The 13078-nt window shown below is 43.2% G+C and overlaps 1 protein-coding gene across 3 annotated transcripts in view; it reads right to left on the minus strand.

Moving 5' to 3' along the window:
* Positions 1 to 11982, minus strand: part of LOC103727364 (glutathione S-transferase alpha-3) — a 35222-nt gene extending 23240 nt beyond the window's left edge. The window contains exon 1 of one of the 3 annotated variants that reach the window (XM_008825205.3): positions 11898 to 11982. The gene's annotated coding sequence lies outside the window, so the exon portion shown is untranslated. Of the gene's footprint in view, positions 1 to 7660; positions 7719 to 11897 lie in introns of those variants that run through there. The other 2 variants (XM_029559746.1, XM_017796126.2) reach the window with 2 other exon arrangements.
* Positions 11983 to 13078: the final 1096 nt, after the last annotated feature.

Here is a 13078-nt window from a genome sequence, read left to right on the forward strand (position 1 = left end):
TTCCTTATTGACTCTTTATCTTTATTATTAGCAGAGTGGGCTGAGCTAATCACGAAGAGAGACTGCTGAAGCCTGCAATGGAGTGGCTGCAGCAAAGTTGGCAACAGTGGCAGAGGTGGCAGGAGTCACTGACTGGTAGGATAGAGGCAGTAGGAACAGGAGGGTGGCTGAAGAGTTCCAGAGAGCAGCCAGGATAAGGATGATGGGGAGGGGACTGGAGAGATGGCTCTGGCTGCTCTTGCAGAGGACTCAGGTTCGGTTCCCACAGGGTGGCTAACAACAATCTGTAACTCCAGTTCCAAGAAATTGGATACCCTCTTCTGGTCTCCTCAGGCACTGCACACACATGGTGCACTTACATATGTGCAGGCAAAACATACATATGAAAGAAGAAAGAAAGAAAAAGAAAGAAAGAAAGAAAGAAAGAAAGAAAGGGAGGGGGGAGGGAGGGAGGGAGGAAAGGAAGGAAGGAAAGAAGGAAGGAAAGAAGGAAGGAAGGAGGGAGGGAATGAAAGAGAAAGAAAGAAAAGAAAGAAAGAAAGAAAGAAAGAAAGAAAGAAAGAAAGAAAGAAAGAAAGAGAAGGTGGGGATTGGAAAGGAAGGAAAGAAGGAAGTAAGGAGGGAGGGAATGAAAGAGAGAAGAAAGAAAGAAAGAAAGAAAGAAAGAAAGAAAGAAAGAAAGAAAGAAAGAAAGAAAAAGAGAGCAGAGGAAACAGAGACAAGGAGCAACCGCAGACATAAAGATAAGGCAAGGGAGGGAAGAGAGTTCAAGCTAAAAAAAAAAAAACAGAAGGTTGTGATGAGCCACAGAAGTGAAACTGTAGTTGCCAGTTGCTAGAAGATTTCCAGGAAGCTGCCAAGGGTGAAGGGACAAGGGTCTCAGACCCAAGATCGCTAACACATGTTGCTGCCAGGGGCCTGGGTTCCTAATGCTCTCGGCTGGAGAGCTATAACACTAATTGTGTGGGGCTGCAGGTCACAGCACCTGAGACTCATTCAAGAGCTGTAACACTAATGTGCTGCCTGCTGGCACCACACACTGCTACTTAAACAGAGGATTACAATAGCTGCCAAGTGCCAGGGCTGCTAGCTGTTAAGCCCCAGAGCAATAAGCCTCCAACCTCAGTGCCTAAAGCCACAGGTCTCTGGTTCCTAAAGACTAGAGCAACAGGCCCTAGCTCTCAGAGTTTGGAGTTGTAGACATCTGAGTTGACAGTCTAGCCCCTAGGCCTTGAGAACTCAGGCTAGCACTGGAAAAGCTTCCCCTTGCCTAGTCATGATTTCTAATCTGGGTAGAGTAAAAAGGAACTCAGCCACATCACCAATACCACATGGACCTGCTATCATTCTATCTTTCCATCCATTCACTCATTTATTTATCCAGCCATCCATCATCTTCTAACTATCTCCTCTTCTTCTATCTCTAGTGTCCATAGAACTCTGTAGCAACTTCTGTCAAACAATGATGATGGGTAGGAAACAAGGCACTACTCTGATTTGGCCCCTACCTTAAAGGGGCTTAAATCTAGTTAAGATCACAGCCCTATAGACAACTGATAAACCAGAATATACCCAGAACTGACTTTGTGTTTCTGTAAATTCCAACCCATCAATCATGCTTCTTATAACCAAGCAAGGCAGAGCAAGGAGCAACTCTTCCAGGCTAAGAGCATGAAGCACCCTGCCCCTTCCTCCCCACGTGGGCTCTTGGGTACCAGGTTAGTATGTGTATCTCCATATTGAATGGATTTTTACCCAGTCCCAAAATGTCTGTCTTCCTGCCCTTCAATTTAGAATTAAATCATACATAGTGCTCTTAGAGGTCAGAGGGGTCAGATCCCCCTAGAGCTGGAGTTACAGGATGGGAATTGAACTTGAGTGCCCTGCAAGAACAGTACACATTCTTAACTGTTGAGTTCTCTCTCCAGCCTGTGACTATAATTTTTTAAAACTATCCATAAGTTCCCATGACTCCCTCGCCCTCCCATCCAGACTTCTGAGTGCAACCTCTTGAGAAGTCTTGCCCAGTGTTCCCCAACCAGGAGTGATGCTTTCTTGCTGCTGGAAACAGATAACAATGTAGGGAGACAGCAGGGGGGTACAGGAGGGCATGGGAAGTGATGTGGCACCCGGTGTTTAGATGCTGTGAAAGCAAGTTCCCAGAAAGAACTCCTGCATCTTGGACTGAATTTCCTGAAAGGCTGACCAACTGATTAGCACTCCAGAGATGTGGAGAGTCTGACATGTTGCAGATGCAGAACCTACTCACAAATTACCTGGGGGCATCTTTTTTTTCCCCCATGAAATATGCATTTATTTGTTCCAATCAAGTTTTAAAATTTGACAAAAATTCATTATTGTTACCAAAATCCTTTAGTCAATAACAGTTAAGATACAGAACAACCAAGATTTTATCCACAATTTCTTGGACTTGTGAATCCATTTGAGTTCGAGAGATAACACTAAGCTAACGGGACATGTCAAGCTGCCTATGGCTGTGCCCAGGTTTTTACTGATACAATCTTAGTCAAGAAAGCAAAAAAGACTAAAAATCACATTATTTTATTTACATAATGTCAGTTGCTGCCCCCCAAAAAAAGGCAGTTAGAGGGTGGTGAGAAATATTTGCTTTAATTTAAAAAATTATCAATGTAATTTAGAGGCATGAAAGCTTTGCCACATGAGGACTACCTGAAGACTTTGCTAGAGACACAAATTATTGGGCCTTACCCGCTGAACTTCTAATTCAGGTGTTGAGTGGGGCCAATGACGTTTGTATTGCTGATAGGTTCCTACGTGAAACTGAGGCCAGTCTTGTGAGGAAACACTCAAGAGCACCACAGGCAAAAAATTAAGTAGGACAACAATCACAGCACAAAGTCAGTGTGTTTACAGACAGGGCACAAAGTTCTGTACAACATATGAGCTCTGGGGTGTCTGGGAGATTCTTTGTCCAGTCTGTATGGTGCACGGGTTCCCTATCACACGGCCAGGCATGTGTCTACTGACTACTGTGGAATGCGGTGCTGTACTAAAATTAGGATTAAAATGGTGCTTAAATAGTTACCTGAGTCATTATGAACTAAAGCACATCAATCTAGGGAAACAAGAGGCACTGTGAGGCTGCCTCTGATCGTTAGCATTCCCAAGGTATGCACTTATTCATTCCACTGAGATGGCCACTGATTGATTTCACTTGGTGAATCTGAACAGGACAGGTACTTTCAATTAGTGAGGCTGTACACTGTCCTCTGAAATCCATAAATGGAAACTTTCACACCTCATAGAAAATTAATAAACTTCCAAGACTTCCTAGAGAATGCTTTCTCATTAAAAGCAATATACTAATTCTTCTGTGTAGATTTCTTTACTTTTTTTAAAATAAATAATTTATTGAGAATTTCATACATGCATATGTTTTGATCAAATCCATGCCCACTCCCTCCCCTCCAACTCCTCCCATATCTCCCCATCACTTTTTTTCTGATAACTTCATGTACTCTTTCTTCTTTTTCTTTTTTAATGGGGCTTTTGGCTACTCTAACATTCCCCCTTCTGAAGAGGTAACTCTAAAATCTTTTAAGGATTAGATAAAAGTTTTCAAATATTTTCGACATTTTTGGCCTTTGAAACGGAGTAGGTTGCTAAGAGGCCCAAGGACATTGTGAGTTTTAGCCAAGAAACTGGCTACTTTTCTTTGGGGTCTTTTTACCCTAACTGCCTAGCCAATTCCTACCTCCTATTCTTATCACACCATCCTCTGAAGAGGTTACCCAAATTGCCAATAGGGAATTGGGACACAGACTGCTCTGGCTTCTTCCATGCTGAACAGGGACACAGGGTGAGGCGATTGGAGTACCCCTTCAGTGGGGCTATCTAAAAGACTCCCAAATTGCATAACTCTTATCTCAAGGAGGAAAAGAAAGTCTTTGAATCGTGAATAGGAGATGTGAAGGAGAAATAAAGGCAAGAGTACTTAGGATTACAAGTTCTAGACAGGGAACTAGAAAAAAGTCAGAACAGGGTAATTTTAAATATGAAAGTCCATTGGAATGTCTTGACGAGAGCTTCCAATCCCTCTATTGAGTTCATCCTCATTTTTATTTTGTCTGCCAAGGTTGGACTCAAGAGTGATGAATTCAGGATTTGCTTTTCAGGCATTTTGAGAGCTGTTGGAGTGGTTAGAATCAGTGTCAGTTCCCTCTCAAAGGCTTCTAGATAAGGGCAGAAAATAAATTCATCCATCATTTTAGAATAATAGTGGGTTATCTCCCTTAGATACAGGTGGGCACTACAGTATTGCAGACCAAGATTTGAAGTCTTACAGTAATCCCTCGAACTCTTAAATATACTGATGACTTTACTCTTTGATTATACTTTCCTTTTGGGTGTGTAATGCCACATAGTTGGCCCAAATAAATCTATTTTTACACTTTCACTTTGAGGATCTGTACCTCAGGGGTCACATGGGCTTGGGAGGAGCCCCTGGCTCCTTTCTTTTACCAATTCCATCTATGTGACGATAAGTCAAAGGTCCTGTTTGACCATGTCTAGCTTCACTTGGAAGCATTAATGAGATGTTTCCTCTGAGTTGACCCTCCTCTTTGTAGACTGAATACTGGTTCAAGTCCATCTCGTGGGGTCTCCATGTTCTCCCTGAACAAGAGGACAGGTGACTCACCACAGTTACAGGACATTTTGAGAGGTGTTCCATAGTCCCCTGGAACTTAGTTAACCTTGGAGGGCAAGGGGCAAAAACTGTCCTTTAAGTCCCTCTGACTATATTAGTATAGGCCTCAAACTATGGCTGTTAAACATCCAATAAGGTTAGTTCCAACCTGGGGGCATCTTTAACCCCATTAATAGCCATACCTTGCCTACCTCTGTTTCTGAATTAACATTCTTGTGACTAATAAAATGTATTATCCTAGCAGACCACCAGGTCCCACCAATCAAAAAGCTAAGAATGTCATCAGATAGCATCTGAGACCAATAATAGAATTCTCCCGTTTTGCCTACTGAATGTATCCTCCAAATTATTTGAATGGTGTCTTGATTTATGACTTTTGTTTTGTTACTATAAAAACGTAATGTAACTGTTCCACACTGGAACATGGAATTGGGGGTAAACCTGAATCTGAGTTCCCAGGCCATGGTCACTTATATTTGGCTCCAGAATAAACTATCTCTTATCCCCTTTGTGGATGGTAAGAGTTATGCTTTTGAGTTGACAATGCCAAGGGTGATAAAATATCCTATAGTGTACAGGGCAGCCCTCCACAAGAAGGACCTGCTGACACAAACAAGCAGTCATGCTGTGGTTGAAAATCATTACTTTATTCTACTTTGCCTGAAGATGATAGAACCCCAGGGAGAAAATATGACTTATCATCTAGCTACTGGCAAAACTAAATTGGAACTTAGTAATCTTGATGTAAACTAATTTCTTTCTATTACAATAATCTATTCGAATTCTCACAGCCTGTGTGTTACAGTAACACAACTCCTAACTGCACATTGACCGCCTCTATGGAGGAAGCAACTATAGCATTGATCCTACACTACTCTTCACCAGTCAAAACTGGTCTACTTATACTGCTACCATCTCTCTTTTCTCCTCATGTCATTTGTCTCATCCCATTAAACTCTCAAATCTGATTTTTGTTAATTCTTCCTTTTAACCTTTCTGTAGAGATGTACACAGCAAAAACTGGATATTCTTAAACTATCATCTACACCAAAGAGACATGATATGTCTATGAATTCTAGTTTTTCTTGTGTTAAGGGACATATTTTACAGTATTTTTCTAGATAACCAAAGGAGAAGGATGTGAGAAAATGTAGAAAAAGGGGATCAGAACTGTTAATGGCCACTCCTTCTTAGTTTTACAACACAAAAGTCTTTCCAATTTATTCATTGGAATAACTTCCTCACTCAGGGGGTAACAGTCCAGTTAGAAGAAAGCCACTCCCACAGTGCTAAAGGGCCACAGGCTTCCACTGGAAATAAGAAAAATGTTTCGGTATCCTCATATACAAAATGGTTGGTTAGTGTTTCCCTTTCAAGGTTGCAAATAAAACTTTTCAGATAGGATTTTTTTCCCTCTGTCTGTGGGGTGGGCTTCTCTAAGAAACTAAATTGTATGGTCTTCATGAATGTAATATAGACTAAGATGATAAACCTTTATTTTGAGCTTAGCTGGGAAAGCCATGTCTGTAAACAGCAGCAAGCACCCTGTTAGCAAGCTGGAATATTTTGGGTTTTTTTTTTTTTAAATATTTTTTACTAGGTTGCCAAACAGGACACAGGACACGAAGTTAAGTAAGAACTTCAGACAAATGGTAATTATCAATAAGAGTTGTTTCTCTGGAATTTAACATTACCCTGGGATCCTGAATTTTATCTGGTCAACGTAGCAGCTATCTGCACACTTTTTCTTTTCTGCCTCCTGTACACACACCTTGCTATTTTTTGCTGGCTCTCATTTAATCTTCAGTTATTATATTTGACCAATTTAGACTTTTCCATACATCATTTTGACATGATGTTTTTAATATCAGTTTCTCCCATAGATTTTGAGTTCCTGTGGGCTGAGCATTTATCTTTTGTGAGTCAAGACCCCATAATTTTGAGACAGATGAGGGACACCTACCTCTCACTAGTGGGAGATGTTAAGCATTGTTAACGCACTACTAAAATCAGTATTAGTGTTAATGATAAATTCTTCCGGTTCATACTGTAAGCACTCCTGGATTTTCATTTTCCTGGAAATGAGCAAAGACACTGAGGGATGGAATAAACTGACTCCCTAATTGGCAGCTATTAGACTCTTTCTTGCTGCCCTGGTTGCCTTGGACAAAAGGACCATCAATGAAACCACTAAACTACTTTCATACCAACGCCCCCATTTTGAACATTCCATAGATGCTTTGAGGAAACCACACAAGAATTGAAGTTTATTGTTCGGTTCCTGAAGGCACAGCCTCGGTCTCAGCCAATTTCAAGTAGTTTGTACCAGACTTTTTTATGTCACAAGCATCTGTGAACTCTAGGTGTTCCTGCAACCATTTCTTCCTAGGCCTGGGATTACAGGAGCGAGATCTCCCCTTGTGGCCTAGTAGAGCAACTGCTGTGCTGGGGTAAAGGGGACAATGCTGCAATGCTGCATCTGGTGCAAATAGAAGCCTTCACTTGCACGCAATGTTTGCTGTGATTGGTACAAACATCCCTTCCCCTGGATATACAAGCAGGCCGTTCAGCTAACTTGGTGATTTATCCAGAAAGTACCCTCATGTACTTCCTGGCTTGATTTTGAAACATCCGGTCCAATAACAAGCTTCTCTTGAGTGGTCTTGTTCAGTCTACGTTTTGTAGTGTGGGCTGAACTGGCACCAGAAGAAGCCGCAGCCAGTGGTGCCCTCTAGTGGTCTAACTCTTCCATGGCCTAGGAACTCAGGATTCTGCAGACTTTTGCAGCAGAGAGCAAGCAGCAGCAGCAGCAGCCACGAAGCCCATAATGACAATAAGAGACCCCCCAGACAGTTCAAGGGAGCAACCAGAGCAAGAAGAAGGGGGCAGAAGAAATAGAGAGAAGGCAAGAGAGAGCAAACATCTGAGGCTGAAGGGCTGAGAATGCAGCTCGGCTGATAGAGTGCTCACCTCACACAAGGCTCTGAGTTCAAGCTCCCAACATCACGTAAAACTGGTCATGGTGGTGCATGCCTATAATCCCAGCACCTGGGAGGAAGAGAAGCAGGAGGATCACAAATTCAAGGTCATCCTCAGCTAGTTTAAGTTCAGGGTCAGAATGGCCTACATGAGACCCTATCTCAAAAAGAGGGGTGGGGGAGAGTAAAGGGAAAGGGGAAAGGGAAAGGGAGGGTTAGACGGAGGGAGAGAGAGATGGGGTAGAGAGAGAGAGGAGAGGGGGCAGAGAGAAAAAAAGAAAGCTAGGACTGAAGGAGGATCGAAGGCTGTAAGAGCCAGAGAAGGAAAAGCAGCAATTCCTGGTCATTAGAAGAGCTCCAGAGAGCTGTCACATTTTCAACCCGAAAGGTCTCAGGTGCCCTGGGCCCAGGAACTGCAACACTGGCCATTGCCAAGGTCTGAGGAATCCTGGGTTCCTAAAGCTACACAAGAGTTTTAACACTAGAGGGCACCATCTGCTGCTGCTCGCACCTTCCACCTGCCTGCTGCCACAACTCACTGCCATGGAACATTGAGGATAACGAAAGCTGCCAAAGACCAGTCCAGGAAGGGCTTCTCCTAGCTTCCATAGGACTTCAAAAATAAATCAAGCAAAAGAGCCCACAGTTTGGAATATATCCTGACCATAGTAGCAATTCAAAAAAGTTAACTTTAAATTTTCTAACAAATGCAAAAATAGAATAGTTTAACAAACCTCAGAATATTCATCAACCTGCCAATGACTTTTTTCTTCCATACTATGGAGTAAGGTTAAGTTAATATGGTCACCCCAAAAGGCAGGCTCATGTCAACATCTCTGGATACTGTGAATGTGACCTTATTTAGGAAAAGGTACTTGGCAGATATATTTAAGGAATTTGAAAAGATCCTGTATTATCCAGCTAAAGCTTAAATCTAATGACAAGTGTCTACACAAGAAAGAGAAGAGATATTGTGATGATTTGGATGAGGAATGTCCTCCATCAGCTCCAAGTATTTGAACACTTTGTCCTCCGTTGGTGGCACTGTTTTGGGAGATTTAGGAGGTGTGGCTGTGCTGCAGGAAGTATGTCACAGGGAACAGGCTTTGAGAGTACATAGCTTGCCCCTTTTCCAATCTGTCTCTCCCTCTCTCTGCTTCCTATAGATGCTTAAAGATACAAGCTCTTGGCTTTCTGCTCCAGCTGCATCCTTCCATGCCTCCCTGCCATGATGGACTCATATCCCTCTGCCATAAACCCAATAAACGCTTCCTTCTATAAGTTGCCTTGGTTGTGATGTTTATCACAGCAACAGAGAGGTAACTAATACAGACACAAACATGATGAAGTCATGGAACACAGAGATTAGAACAGCATGGTCAGAAGTCACATGTTGACTGACTTTTGCTGAGATGTTGAGAAGCATCTATTTACTCCTGACAGAACAAATAAGTCCAGCTTCCTGAACCAAAGTTCAGTACTGGAGTTACTTACAGGAACGTGGGTGAGGACCGATGCAAAAGATGACAGCTATATCACCTAAAAGCTCACTGGAGTATGGGTGAGGAGTCACAAAAGCTGCTTCCCCGGAGTTCCCTGTACAACTGGCCAGCAGCTCCACAGAAGAATCTCCTCGCACCCAGCAACTGTTGATTGCTTATACAACCTTGGGAACGAGCCTCACAAGTCTTCTTTCTTGTGAGATCTTGTAACTTTCTTGTGAGTTTGCAGAGCCTAGTGAGGCTCCCCCTCCCCCTCAGTGAACATTTCTATCCAGAAGAATCAGATACACAAAACCACAGAAATCAGTGCCGATCAAGAGCCACCAGAAGCTGGAAGGCATGGGAAGGATTCTCCCCCAGGGCTTCCAGAGGAAGGAGAGGATGCTGACACCTTCACTGAAGACTTCTGGCCTTCACAGGTAAAGAGAGAATGCATTTCTGTTAAGCCATCAAATGTGTAGAAATCTGTGAGCTAAAGAGCTAAACTATCTCATACATAGTCCTGTTTATTCCTCTTACTACCAAAGGACCATGTTGAATCAGTGTCTGACAGCACAGCACTTTGTAAATATTATTATAGCACTTTAAAAATTAAGGATCTTTTTTCTAAATATAATACAATTTTCCTACCACACACATTTTTGTATTTATTTTTATTTTATGTGTATGAGTGTTATGCCTGCATGTGTATAAGTGCACCCGTGTCTTCAGATCTCCTGGAACTGGAGTTACACAGATGGTTGTGAGCTGCCATGTGGGTGCTGGGATTTGAACCTGAGTCTTCTGCAAGAACAGCCAGTGCTCTTAACCCCTGAGCCATCTCTTCAGCCTCTACACCACATTTTTAAATTCCATTATTCTGCCTGCTCTTCATCACTCTAATTTCCTCAATTATAACCATAAAGGTTCCTTTCTGGTTAGTTTAGTGTTTGAATCCAAACAATGTTCTCATAAAGCATTTGAATGATAATGAAGTGGTGAGGGTCCCTAATTAAACCAAAGGAATGCCACGTTAAAGTGACCTCCCATTTCTGAATAAGTTAATAGTTAAATGTAAGGTGAATTTTGTACTTGTTATTTCATTGCAACCTTTGAAGCCAAAAACAATGCACAATATCAGGGAGGCAAATAACGGCAAATACCATAGAATGTCTTGATCAAGAACAAAGGCAATTGCTAAATTGCATACACCTGCTTCTGTAAACGTGCTTGCTTGCTTCAGCTCGGATAGGGGATTATGACTGAATGTTTTTGGAAATTAAACTCTGACCACTGCACTTGTCTATAAAAACTAACTGTAGCTGTGAGTCGACACTGTTCTCTGAGCACTCACCCGGAGTCCAGGGACAGCCCAGCCGTAAATAAAGCATCCTTCCTTGCTTTTCACAAGCCAGTGGTGACTGCTGATTTGTAGCCTACTACAGATATGAATGAGAATATTTTACAGACTGATGAATGAATGAATCAAGACAAAGTCTGGCACAGGATATGGGGATAGATGAGGAATTCTCAGAGTCTAGACCCATCCCCTAAGTCTCTGGTGTGTACATGCACTTGTTCACAATGCAGCACCCATCTGTGATGTGTGCTAGACCACAGCAAACCATGGGACACAGCATGGACTCACAGAACTGGAGAACAAAGAGCTTCACAAGGCTCATGGAGTAGATGGTGCTGGAGAGCAGGGAGTATCAGCAGGGTTGCAAAGAAACACCTCTGGAGGCAAAAGGAATTTAAAAGGATTTAAAGAAAAGTAGTGCCATTCATGCTGGGCGTGGTGGTGCACGCCTTTAATCCCAGAACTCAGGAGGCAGAGGCAGGTGGATCTCTGTGAGTTCAAGGCCAGCCTGGTCTACATAGTGCTTTCCACGACAGCTGGGGCTACAAGGCTCTGTCTCAAAGAGAAAGAAAGAAAGAAAAAAAAAAAAAGTAGTGCCATTCAGATTTGCCGTTTTGCTAAACTACTTTGGTTGGAAAAGAAGAGCCTAAAGTAAGGGAAGACGAAAACTCTGCCTCTCTGCTCCCTCACCAGCCAGCCGTGGGAAGCGCACTCTACCACAAGAACTTAATATGCTTTCTGGAAGAGGTTCATTTTATGAGCCGAGATCTGGTGATTGTAGAAGGCTCGTCTAATCCCTGTGCTCTGGCATAAAACAGACCATAGAGAAATGACTTTACATCAATCTGGCTTCAAAATTATACAACTACGTATGAGTTGTGCAGAAATGATCATGCTCTTTAACCACAGTAACTTTGTATGCACATTTTTCACATGCTGAGACTTAAACAATTGCTACCCTTGAGCTCCTTGGGCATGAAAGCCATTTCCCAGTGAAATGTGGGTGGGAAAGTTTGAATCCTAGCAACTATTTTAGCAAGTTATGGGCCTGCCCAGCAACCCTCACCAACACCCCAGCAACACGAAGGTGAAAGGCCGGGTAGATGAGAGATCTAGGTCTTCGAGGAGTAGAAATTCGGGAAACTGCCAGGGCAGCCTGTATCCCCTGAACATGCGCATACACATGCATGTTCACCCTTGGCATTGTGGTGTGCTGTCGGGCGGGAGAAAGTTCACAAAGGCCCTTTGATTTCTGCGCCTTTGCAAGAAAATATAGGGCAAAATAGTCTCATGGTGGTATGCACACGTCATCCACAGCCCTGAATGTTCCCTAAGGTTAAAAAGAAAGGAAACAACGGCGGAGCAACAGCAATGCGCAAGCGCAGTACCTCACTCCTGAAGCAGACTCCGTGCCAGCACACTCTCGCCCAGCGGCCCACCTTCCCTTACTGAGCAGAGCTCTGTCAGTGCGCACGCGCGGCCACCGGCTGTCCGTCCTCCCTCCGTTCAGCCCCGCCCCGGAGCGCGGTGCTTAGCCCCACCACCCCGCCTGCAGTTTGCTGCCTCCTGCATGGTTGGCCGGAACTTGCCTGTGCTTTATCTGGGTTTAGCACGGATCCTGAAAAGTGGAAAGATTCTTAGGAGGGAAGTTCATCATTCGTCCTCGGTGGAACCTCTACGGAAACCAGTTTACATTCTAGCTATAGATTGTTCCCACTTTCAATGGAGGGAGCTGGGGCTGGAGAGATGGCTCAGCAGTTAAGAGCACCGGCTGCTCTAGCAGAGGACCCGGGTTCCAGTCTCAGCACCCACATGGCAGTTAACAACCGGCTCTAACTCTAGTTCCAGGGGTCCAACCCCCTCTTCAGGCCTCTGCCGGCTCTGCACGACACGGGTGCAAGTACATACATGCAGGCAATACACTCATACACATAAAATATAATTAATTAATTAATAAAAATTTTAAAAAGTAAATAAAATTTTTAATGGAAAGAGCTAAGATTCAGAGATGTGAAGACGTCCAAAAAGAAGATTCAAGACCGGGGTGTACTCTTCCATCAAACTCTGTGGGATTGCGTGGGTATAGTTGTGACATCAAGATCCTGCTCTTACAGTCATCCCGACTGTCAGGCTTAGATATCCAGGAGGAATGGCAGAAAACACCAGAACTGAAAAACATTTTGAATCTTAGTCCAGGGTAATCAGTTCCCAGAAAAGAATCTTAAATTGACTTTAAATTGTGCCTCCTGATAAATTCCCAAGGCGCTGGTTTTGCCTTCTAGGCTGAATATAGTAACTAGGCCTAACCCTCTGCCTGATCAAACAGCTGTCCAGGGATTTAAGGACGGCTCCAGGATTCTGTGAGACTGGGAATAACAGAATTCCCCAGAACACAAAAGAGCCAACATACATATAAAATCTTGTGAAATTTGTTTTGGAACCTATTCTTGTACACAAGGGAAGCAAATTGATTGTGTCTTGAATCATAGATTCTAAACAGATCCTGAGGAATTAATAAAACCCTGGAAGCAGGTATCCTGAAGTTACCTCTAAGGTCTCCCAGCTCTCC

The sequence above is a fragment of the Nannospalax galili genome, unplaced genomic scaffold (genome assembly GCF_000622305.1).
Source record: "Nannospalax galili isolate Female #2095 unplaced genomic scaffold, S.galili_v1.0 scaffold329, whole genome shotgun sequence".
Classification (NCBI taxonomy): domain Eukaryota; kingdom Metazoa; phylum Chordata; class Mammalia; order Rodentia; family Spalacidae; genus Nannospalax; species Nannospalax galili.